This window comes from Eptatretus burgeri, chromosome 14, assembly GCF_056783735.1.
Source record: "Eptatretus burgeri isolate ZD-2024b chromosome 14, Ebu_testis_v1, whole genome shotgun sequence".
Classification (NCBI taxonomy): Eukaryota; Metazoa; Chordata; class Myxini; order Myxiniformes; family Myxinidae; genus Eptatretus; species Eptatretus burgeri.
In genome coordinates, this window is record NC_140974.1 from 29,904,564 (window position 1) to 29,917,063 (window position 12,500).

At 44.3% G+C, this 12,500-nt stretch overlaps 1 protein-coding gene across 1 annotated transcript in view; it reads left to right on the top strand.

The window, feature by feature from the left end:
- The window catches only part of LOC147012881 (sucrase-isomaltase, intestinal-like), a 465,156-nt gene that overhangs the window by 339,021 nt on the left and 113,635 nt on the right, over nucleotides 1-12,500 (top strand). The gene's annotated exons all lie outside the window — the stretch shown is intronic.

Genomic DNA, 12,500 nt, shown 5'->3' on the forward strand with positions numbered 1-12,500 from the left:
GATACCAGGTTTTGGATGGTGTCCTCTCATCATAGCCAGGTGTTTGGGTGTACTCTCATCGCATCCAGGTGTTGGAGGGTGTATTATTAATCACATCCAGGTGTTGGAGGGTGTATTATTAATCACATCCAGGTGTTGGAGGGTGTACTCTCACCATAAGCAAATATGGAAGGGTGTATTCTCACCACATTTTGGCTCCTTGCAAATGGCTGAGGGATGAAATTAAAATTCCCATTGAATTGCAGAGAGGATCCTGGTTATAAGAGATTGCGACACAATTCCTTAAGTTGGCCCTCATTTGCACCTGGAGCTCATTTTGTCCCAGAGTCGCAAGTTACGTTTTCCATAAGGTGTGGGATGCACCTTCAGGCTTCATGCTGTGTTGCATGTCTGTCACTTGGGATGAATGGTTTATGGATCTCATCACCGCTACTGTGTTCCATCTTTGGGGATGTTCAACACCCACTTGGCATGTTGCGCTCACAGAGTACGGGGATATATTAGTTGCGTAAATGGGATTCTATCAATGCATTTCACACACTTGGAGTTATCATGATCAAAGGAATGCACAGATGCCATTACAAACCCTTTACACTATTCTTGGTATCTTACCTTGATATATTACCTTTCCATGTTACCTTAGTAGTTATCTTGGTATGTCACCGTAACAAGTCATATTGGCATGTTTCCTTGGCATGTTTCCTTGGCATGTTTCCTTGGCATGTCACCTTGGCATGTCACCTTGGAATGTCACCTTGGAATGTCACCTTGGAATGTCACCTTGACAAATCATATTGGCATATTTCCTTGGCATGTCACCTTGGCATGTCACCTTGGTATGTCACCTTGACAAATCATATTGGCATATTTCCTTGGCATGTCACCTTGGCATGTCTGCTTGCAAAGTCATATTGGCATGTTTCCTTGGCATGTCACGTGAGCATATTACTTTGGCATGTAACCTTTTTTATTTACAAGAACAAGGCTCATTGAAGAATGAGGTAGAGCTGACAGTATGGCCAACATCAAGGGAATAGACGAAGAGGAAAAGAGGAGAGGGAGGAGGAGAGGAAATCCTGAAACCAGCAAGAGGGTTGGGTGAGGAAAGGTTAATGGGGGTAATTAATTTCATGGGAATGGGTCAGAATTGGGGATGACACAAATTAGGGGTGCACTGCTTGCTTGAAGCCCTGGGGGGTTGAGTGAGACAGAACAGCCTCTGGAAGGTGGTTCCATATACAGGATAAGTGAGGAATATATGAGTCGAGGTGTGCAATCAACCTGGATTTTGGAAGTTTAACCAGAAGGGGGTTTCTGAAATAACACGTGCATCCTGGAGTACATATGGAAAATCAGAGTCAGCTTGACATGTCACCTTGATACTGTCACCTTGGCATGGCATGTCACCTTGGCATGTTACTTTGGTATGTTTACCTGTGTTTGTGGCGTCCAAGTAACCTGACACTGAATTCAAATATCAAATGCCCAGAAACCTCAGCCGTGCATGCTGGAGAAGCCATCGTGCATGAGGTATGTGCAGTTGGCAGGAAGGGTCTTTTGTCTGTGGATAGCATGTGGCAGCAGACAGTTATATATTGTACTTGTCTTTTGTGGAACTGTTCTGCACACATCCCACACAAATTTCTGTTCACTCGTTATTTTACTTTGGCTTTTTTATATATTTGTTTCTACCTTTCTTATTCACTCATTTTCATCTCTCTTCACATTTGTTTGTGGCTGGTGTGTGATCCTTTTTCTTTCTTTTTTTCGAACTCCCAGGATTAGTTCTTCTTGTACAGAAATCAAGGCTCTTGGGTGAAATAGATTTTTTTTTAAAGGCTGAATAATCAGGTACAGACAGAGTGGAGAATTGGTGAAGAGGCCTAAGGATCAGTGAGAGCTGAGATTTAGTCCTTTTATATCGTGTTTCACAACATAAAGCACCAATCCCCTTTGAGGTTGCTCACATGGTGAACTCATTTGTATGAACTGATGTTTATTTCCACATTCAAATGTTTTTCTCAGTTGTTTTTTTAACAGAATTCTCTATCCACCTTTATTTCTTGTGTTCACTTTCTTCACATTTGGTACTTTCCTTGCTCTACAAACATATCAATTTATAATTGCTTCTTTACGTTGTTGCTGTGAGATGAATTATGTGGGGTGCGACATCTAGATACTGTGTCTGTTTATTTTGGAGGGCATTGTGAAATGACAAGATAGAGATGGAGAAAACAAAATGAAAAACAAAATATAGTGCAGAAAATCGAGAATAGGGGAATTATAAAGAGGGTGATAAGAGCTGGCAAGGTAGCCTCGTGGTATGCAGTCATCTTTGAAGCTGTCTATCGGGGTTTGAATCCCGATCTAATTATAAAGTATCATCCTCGTGTTCTTTATGCAGGGTGAGGCATCAATGTACTTATCCAGGGTGTTTCAAATGTCTGGGATATTTATTTTACAATCATCTAACAATTCCTCAAATTATGAGCCACTGACACGCGTACACATATCAATTATTGTATGTGCGTTTCTTTACATGGTCCTTAACATTGACACATCCATTTCAGCACATTGTTTTCTGATTTAATTTGGAATATCTTCAATAGTGCATGGACTCATGGTATAAACAACTGATTTGAGATGTCCTTAAATAAAGAAAAGGTAAGTGGCAATAAATCTGAATGAGGTGGGGGGTGCATTTTATCTGTCCAGAATGTCCTATCTACCTCAAAGGCATCGTATCAAGAAATAAATATAATAAATTTAAAATACTTCCATGATTACAGACTTTTGAAACACCATGGATGGTGAAGTGCATCGTTCATCGGAAGGGTATTAAACCGTTACCAGTCTGCTATCATACATAGCTTTTGGATGTGAAAGTTCATGTACATAATTATATATATATATATATATATATATATATATATATATATATATATATATATATATATATATATATATATATATCCTGATAAAGAAGAAGATGTGGGTACTTATGATGGAGAAATAAGGAAAGTGAAGCATTTAATGGTTTAAAACGATTTTAAAGGAAGAAGTGTTTTCTTCAATGAATATATTGAGAAAAGACAGGTAAAGGAGAAGGTGCAGGAAGTACAAATAGAAGACAGAATGAGATCATGTTTTGGAGTGAAAGAGTTTTTTTTATTTTATTTTTAAAGCAAAGAGGAGGAATAGAATAACGTTGAAGAGGAAGAAAGGACCAAAAAAAAATTGACAAAAATGAAACAGAACAACAAACAACCTCAAAACCAAGCCAGTCTGCTCCTGGTAGGCCTGGGCTACATAAAAAACAAATTTGATAATATAGTCAACAACCAAAGCACCTGGCAGAACCAAACCACCTGGAATAGACGAACAACCTGGCATGACTGAACCAGCCATCATAGGCGAACAACTCGCCACAACTGAACCAAATGGCATAACCGAACCAGCCGGCATAACCAAACCACATGGCAACGACTAACAACCTGGCATAACCGAATCACCCAGCATAACCGAACAACCCGGCATAACCAAATCACCTGGCATAGCATAGGTTCGGAGACCGGATTGTGGCGAGATCATGGTAGATGGTTACAACTACAATTGCTCTGGTCGCTCTGATGGTTACCATGCCCAAGGAGTTGCTGCAGCTGTGTCCAATAAGCTAACTCCAATGATAATTGAGGTAACACCGGTCAACGAGCGTATTATGAGACAAAAGATCCGTCACTCCTTGGGTGTCATTTCCCTGGTCTCTGTATATGCTCCGACTGAGGCGAGTGATCTCACCGTGAAGGACGTATTCTGTGCCACGCTCGAGTATGTATGTGGCTGAACAGTGTCCCAGGCGAGATACTCTTCTAGTCTTGGGGGATTTCAATGCATCGAATAGAACCGATAGGGATGGTTGTGAGACATCTGTTGGTCTCCATGGGTCTGGAACTGTGAACCTGAATATAATAGCACTAAGTTCCTTGACTTTGCGAGAAGTCATGGAATTAGGGTGGCCGGTTCATGGTTTCAACGCCCACAAGCTCATCGCTGGACTTGGTATTCCAACGCTGGCGGTGTGGCAAAGGAGATTGACCATGTGCTCGATGATGTTCACTGGAGGATGATCCAGAACTGCATGGTCGACCGGAGTGCTCAGATCCTCAATACTGACTACCGGCTTGTTGAAGCAACTCTGAAGTTTCAGCTTAAATCCAGGAGAATGGAACTATCCCAGCCTCTGCTGGATGTTGGCAAGCTCAAGGATGAGAAGGTAGCTGAAAATTTTGCAAACAGGCTGAATGGACATTTGGGGGTCTGGGTGCTTTGGAGGATCCCGAAGAGTTGTGGAGTGCATTCAAGACAATTGTTGCCTTGATCAAGACCTTGATGATGCCGGTGGATGTCTTGGAACTCACTGGAGGATGAAGAAGAATTTTGTCTCTCAAGGGACACTGGATACTATTGAACAGAGTCGCAGGACCATGCTGAACGGCAAAGCTGAGCTGTTCAGGAAGCTGAGGCGTAAAACTGTACGTGCACTGATGGACAAGGAGACCTATGTGCGAGGAATCTGTGAGGGGGTAGAGCATCACCTGTGGTCAAGTGATTCTCGTCCTGCTTACAGGGGAATTCACGCATTTCATTCATCCAAGCCCATCCCTCGGTGAACTACAATTAGAGCAGAGGGTGGTCGGCTCTTGACAGAGGAGTCCGAAGTGAAGGCCCGCTGGGCCTGTTTCATTGAGCGGCTGTACCAGGCTGATCCACCAGCTGTTGAGTTGGATGTGAGGGGTATTACCATCCCGATTGCTGACCGTCCAATCAACTGTGGTTCACCTTCATTTGCAAAAACACAGACTGTGGTGAACCGGTTGAAATGGAGTAAAGCTCCTGGGATCTGTGGCATCCATGCTGAACTTCTCAAGGCTGGTAGAAATGCTGCACTCATGTCATTGCATGCAGTTCTGTGCTCTGTATGGAATACAGGCATCATCCCAACTGACTGGAAGAGGGGCCTTGTTGTCCCTCTCTGGAAAGGGAAGGGTGATTGCCAAAACTGCAACAACTACCGAGGGGTGATGCTGCTCTCAGTGACGGGCAAGGTCTTTGCTCGGATAATTCTTAATCAGGTTCGCCACCACCTGCTTGAGCACCAGCATCCAGAGCAATCAGGCTTTACACCAAAGAGCTCAATAATTGACCGTGAATCTCACTGAACACAGACAAGACTTTAGGGAGAGGCTACTTGCAGCCCACATTGATCTCTGTAAAGCATTCAATTCAGTGAATCGGGATGCGCTCTGGAGGATTCTTGGTCCTCGTGGTGTGCCACCCAAACTGATCAATCTGATGTCTGAACTCTACTCTGGTACTGAGAGTGCTGTGAGATGTGGTGATTCCATCTCTGACTTATTTCCAGTTGTTACTGGAGTTTGTCAGGGGTGTGTACTAGCCCCCACACTTTTCAGCACTTGTATGGACTGGATTCTGGGGGAGATGTCAGAGAGATCAAGCTGTGGTGCATCGTTTGGGAATGTCAAGATCTCTGACCTTGATTTCGCAGAAGATCCCGTCATCTTTGCGGAGACTCTAGATATCCTTTTGGGGGCCCTCGAGGTGCTGAATGAGGAGTCGGAGCCGCTGGGATTATGGGTTTTCTTGGTCAAAACTAAGATTCAGGCTCTCAATGACATCTTCGATGCTGCGATCCTGTCTTTACCTGTTTGTGGTGAGGATGTTGAGGTCACAGAGAGATTCACTTCTCTTGGCAGTTATATTCATGTCTCTGCTGGCTGTGAGCCAGAGGTCAACAGATGTCTGGGTCGGGGCTGGGGAGTCATGGATTCACTGGATCATGGGGTGTGGTGTTGCTGGTACCTGTGCGGGAGGACGAAAGTCTAAGTCTTCAGGTCCTTGGTGCTTCCAGTCTTGCTCTATGGATGCGAGACTTGGACTCTGACCAAGGACCTAAGATGGAGACTTAACTCCTTTGGTACCAGGTCTCTTTGACTAATCCTTGGCTATCGCTGGTCAGACTTTGTGTCCAACAAGCGGTTGCTGAGAGAGACTCAAGTGAGATTTGTTACCTGCATAGTCCGTGAGCATCAGCTGCAGCTGTGTGGACATGTGGCTCATTTTCATGATGCTGATTCTGCTCACCAGATTCTCTGTGTGGGAGCCTTGTGAGTGGAGGAAGCCATTGGGCCAACCACGTGCCTCGTGGTTGCAGCAGTTTGATTAGCATCTCAAGGAGATAGGGATGGACCAGGCATCTGCTTGGGGGATGGCCAGACGGAGGCCCCTGGAGTACCAGTGGAAATTGGACTGCTCCGGCGCATGTCGCCACACCTGACCTGACCTGGCAGAGCCAAACCACCGGGCATAACCGAACCACTCAGCACAATCCAACCACCAAGCAAATCCGAACCACCATGCATAACCGAATCACCCGACATAACCAAACCACCCAGCATAACCAAATTACCTGGCATTGCCGAACCACCAGGTATCAACGAACCACCAGGTATCAACGAACCACCCGACATAACCGAACCACCCGGCATGGATGAACAACCCGGCATTGACGAACCACCCCAGCAGAGACGAACAACCCAGAAGAGATTATCAACCTGGCAGAGCCAAACCACTGGGCATAACCGAACCACTCAGCACAATCCAACCACCAAGCAAATCCGAACCACCATGCATAACCGAATCACCCGACATAACCAAACCACCCGGCATAACCAAATTACCTGGCATTGCCGAACCACCAGGTATCAACGAACCTCCAGGTATCAACGAACCACCCGACATAACCGAACCACCCGGCATGGATGAACAACCCAGCATTGACGAACCACCCCGGCAGAGACGAACAACCCAGCAGAGATTATCAACCTGGCATAGATGAACAACCCGGCATACCCGAAGGACTCAGCACTATCCAACCACGAAGCAAATCTGAACCACCATGTATAGCCAAACCACCAGGCATAGCCAAACCACCAGGCATACTGAACCACCAGGCATAACCAAACCACCCAACATAATCCAATCACCTGGCATAACTGAACCAGCCAGCATAACAGAACCACCCGGCATAACTGAACCATCAGGCATAGCCACACCACCCAGCATAACTGAACTGCTCGGCGTAGACCACCCACCCAACATCGCCCTCACCAAGAGACTGCCTCGGCAGCACCAACATTCTCGAAAGAATCGGATTCAATGATGAGTCTGTTGGGTTCTTGTGATGGTAGTAAAGTAAGGAAGGAGAATGTCTATACGAAGTATACGTGGTGGAGTATGGAGATACGGGGGTTCATAAACTCCACCACAACATTGTGAAGGGAAATAGCATTCAAGCATCTTGAGATTTCTAAACGAAATTAAAAGCATTATTTCAGAGATCAATTGGTTGAATTGATTGTATAACCAGTTGAACCTTGCAAAAATGTCCTTCCTTTTATTTTTACATTGACCCAAGGTTCATGGAGGAAATTGTACTTAATCACTCACAGGACAAGGACAAGGACATCAGTGGACATCACTGTACATTGCCATTAATTACAAATGCATTCCGATCAATGTACATCCGTGTGTTGATGACGATGTCAAAAAGTGAATTGCAGTCAGTCTTTGTAAATTCCCACATCATCCCCACCCCCTCCCCCCTTTGGTGTTGATGATGTCCCTATGCTGCCCCACTGTTCTCCACCTTCCCACCCCAACCACCCCACCATTCCCAAGTCACATTAAGTAAATAAACCGATAGATTTGAGGAATGAGCAGTTGATAAAGTACAGGCATGATGGGTCAAATGGCCCCCCTCCTCTGTCCAAGTTCCCTGCGTATCCTTCTATTTGTAGAGAATGGACAAAGACACTCTTCTTAATTGGAACCTCCGGTGCCAGTATAATGGAGCCGTTGCATCACATGTGAATGTAAAACAGGCTAAGTTGACTGGGTGTTGATTTACGTTTCACTAAATCTTGCATAAACATTTTTGAACTACCCATTTGATTGTAATTTTGCGATAAGATTCTCTCAAAATTGTCCCTTCTTATTCTGACTCATTCAATGAGGTTGTTGTCATATCACGTGGTGATGAACATTCACGTCTAACATTTTTACCTCCGCCACCGAAGGTGAAGGAGGTGATGTTTTCACCACTTTCTGTCGGTTTGTTTGTTTATTTGATTGTGTGCAGGCTATCTCAAAAAGTTGTGCACGGATTCGGATGAAATTTGGTGGGAATGTTGGATGTGTGGCGACGGCGAATCGGTTCGATTTTGGTGAACATCCGAATCCGGATCCGGATCTGATAATTTATTAAGTGATTCTTCACCATTGAGAGATAGGGCGAAACCGATATTGTACTGCATAGCATGATATTTCAAAAATGTATTGGGCCCGATATGTTTCTCGTGGAACAGGCATTACGTGGCAGAGGTATGCGCTATACCGAGTGCCATTTCTAGTTTAAAAATGTGTTTAGGACACCTGGAGCTTCGCCAAACATCTTGTATTCTTCCCCTCCCTGCCCCCCCCCCCACCACCTCCAAATATCTTGTCACACTTCTACAACAATGAACAAAATTACCAATGGACTAGGTAATGACAGAAAGTATGAAGTGCTCGTAAACGAGGTTGACGATTTCTCAACAGTTGTGAAAAGCTGTTAATGCTTCACTTTACTCTGATGTTCATTTGACCCTCCATGGTAGTGAAACAGCGATCTCTACTGGAATCTCTGATGTAATTGCCATTTTCCCGTGCCTATATTTCCAAATCTGCCATCATTGTCACCTGTCCCGTCGACATTTCCACGGTGAGTTTGAGTAGAAAAATAATATATTTATATTTGGGTGAGAGGGTTGCAAATTAGTGAGGGTAATAGGGGTAGATATGATGGGGGAGGATGACATGAGATGGTGCTGCACCATCTGCTTGAATTTATGGAAGGAAAAGTGTGGGTGAACCACCTCTGGAAGGCAGTTCCACAGAAAAGAAAAAGAAACAAAAGATTTGAGGTTTAAGGAAAACCTGGATTTGGGAAATAACCCCCAGGAGGGGGTTACTTGAAGAACGGATACATCCCTGAGGAGTTTGGATTGGTCCGAAGGTCAGATGGCTGATAGAGCAGAGGCAACTACACCAGAGGAGAGGCAATAAAAACATAGAGGGGTCTCCGACGTGCCTGCGATCTGAGAAAGACAGGCCTTGCGCTTCAGTCTCATGTGGCAGATTCCAATAATGATAACCTTCAGATTGCACATAATCCAGGAGAGACAGACATGATGCTATGGTGCCAGCCAATAGACGAGAGCAATACTCCATTGAGTTATGGACAAAGGCTTTGTATGCTGTGAGTATTTCAGCATATTGATGTCTGTGCGTCATCTTGTCCTGTCGTTTTCCTCCAAAACGTATTCATAACATTTTGAAAATACTAGCAGCTGAGGAGGAAGACCAGATGTCAGGCAGTTTGTCCTCATCACTGCTGTCATAACTATTCAAGAAACCTTGCAATGAAAAAGAAGTGAAAAGCATGTCGGACAAAGACCATGAAAAGTATGCCTTGGATAAACGTTTGAAATGTTTCAGATAAAATGTACATTTCATTCAATGCTGAGTGTACAGAACATGCAGTTATGATGCTTTTAACAAGGATGCAATCTTTATCTGTTGTATAAAGATCCAAGTTGACATGTAAAACGCTGTAAAACATCCATTTGTTTGGTTTGTACCTGACATTTCTCCAGCCATCGTTGTTACGGTATTACGGCCATCCACTGAATGCCATCTAATGTTATGGTTCACATCTGGTCCATAACTACAACCATTTTGAGATGTCAGATGTCATTAACTCATGGCGATTCCCATTTGGTGATTGTGAATGTCTGATCTCGCATTTAGCTTGGCAGTGGGTGTTCTTGTCTGGTACATGGCCCGGTCTGTTCATGGACCCGTTGCTGCCATTGCCAACATTCTCTCTAATGATGCCGTCACTATTGAATTTCGGCTTCGAGAGACTTCTATGATAGTATCCATCCAACAGCTTCTATGATATCTTGATGTTTCAGTTCAAAACCAGTGGGCCTTGTGTTTGTGATGTGATCACGAAGAGGACCTTCCATTCCAACGTGATGTTGCTTTCCTTGCTTGTATTTTTCCCCTCATTTAATTATTATTCACCAGGAAATACATCCCGTTGCTTCGCTGATGGGTGTAATAAGGGGAAGGGGGGATAAAGAGTGGATGGGGGAGAGGGAGAGAGAGGAGAGAGGGGAGGAAAAGAGGGAGAAGAGGGAAGGGAAATGAGGTGGGGAGAGCGATACCTCACAAAACGTTGTTATACACTGCTGGAGGGAGGGGTGTGAGAGAGAGAGAGAGAGAGAGAGAGAGAGAGAGAGAGAGAGAGAGAGAGAGAGAGAGAGAGAGAGAGAGAGAGAGAAACAGATAGACATCTGGACAGACAGGCAGACAGAGAGAGAGGTGTGGGAGGAATGTGCTGCATTTTATTTGGATGGGGCAGCAAGGAGGGGGGAGAGAGAGTGGTTGGGGGGGAGGAAAAAAGGAGGGAGGAAAAAAAAGAGAGAGAAAGGTGTTGGGTGGAAGTGGCATTAGCAAAGAGAATGATATGTTATGATGAATGACCAAACACACACAAAAAAAAAAAACTCACGTCAGAACAGCTGTACATACAATGACACAACAGAGTTTGTAAAGTAAACCGCTGGAACATCTGCAAAAACTTTGATATCCAAGTTCCAGAAAATTCGTGGGAAAATGAACCAGCAATCATTCAAAACATGGAAGTACCGCTCACGTATGACCTAATGATCCCATCGAGCGTGAACAGTGAAAAGAAAACGTTGTGACCAGATATCATACAGACTGTAGGTTCAACAAAGAGAAGGCATTGCTAATTGAGGTGTTACTACCAGTGATTTGGGACTAAACAATGCAGAAATCAAGAAAATTACCAAATACCAAGACCTCAGAAATGAACTGAAAAGATCCTGGAAGCTGAATAATGCCAAAGTTGAACCAGTGATAGTTGGAGCTTCAGAATGATGAGGAAGAACCTCACAGAGATATTAAAAACCATCCCTGGGAATATTACTACAAAACAACTACAGTTTGAAGCTGTCCGGTGTTCTGTAACGATCCTGAACAGAGCCCTCGGCAAAGAACTTTGAAACCAGAAAACTTCACAGCTTGGTCAGTGAATCGTGACCCCTTACCAAAATAAAGGTGGATATTTTCATCCCACTCTAGAAGGACTCCATTCTACATTCTGAAACCTGCATATGAAGATACCAATCAATGACATGCGTGCGCGCGCGCGCGCGCGCGCGCGCGCACACACACACACACACACACACACACACACACACACACACACACACACACACACACACACACACACACACGGAGGTGAATACTTTGAGACCTGGTGGATCTATGTTTCACCTTCTGAAACCCACCCACCTGTGGAGATAGCAGACAACAGCAACTTGCACGTACACACACATGCATGCACACTCACAAACACACACTCGTACGGAGGTGGATACTTTGAAACCTGGATACTGGGAGAGATCCATTCCACTTTCTGCAACCCCTATATGGAGATAACACCCAACTACCATTAACCAATGACACACACACCGGTGCCAAGTGCCGTTGCAGCAATACAGTTTTTATCATAGACACACATGGAAATGTACACACGCATAAAGTGAACAAAAACAACAAACGCAAAGATTTACCTTGAAACAGCGTTCTTTGAGAGACGATTATAATCAAAATGGGAAATTAGCGGAATTCAATTCAAAAATTTATCAAGCCACAGAACACAAAATTTCAGCTGAATCTTTATGCCTTCGCAGCTGGAACAAACATGGCAAACACCTGGTCGGATGGACATTGTTTCTTTAATAAGTATCGATGTTGAAGTGGGAGGTGGGTTACAAAAGGAGATCGCACAAAAAAGGTTAAACAAAGCGATGTCCTGTAAAAATAAAATTGCACATATTCAGTTGCCCTAACCATTCAAACAGAAGGCACGTGATGTGATCGGCGGGTGAAACAAAGCATATGCAGTGTGACGAGCACTCCCCCGATCTCCATTGGACATAGCTCTGGTTGAATGGTTGACATTAGCGGGAACAATTGTCTGGGTGTCAGACAGACGGTTGTTCTTTGCAGATTATGTGGTTTCACCGTCTGAGACATAATCCACGGCAATGCTCACCATAACAGTCAGGAGGTGTGTCTGATATATAAATGACGAATGTGGGTAGTATTGGTTAGATATTTATTGGTATGCTATCCTGATGAGGGCAAACAAGCCTGAAATCTGGATCGGTGGCTCCGTTTGATGTTCAACTGATGCTGACCATGTAATCTCTGTTTGTTTGACAGTCACTGTGCTGCGGCCTCTCGGTTTGAGGTGACTCTTTGGTGTAGAACTATGTCCAATG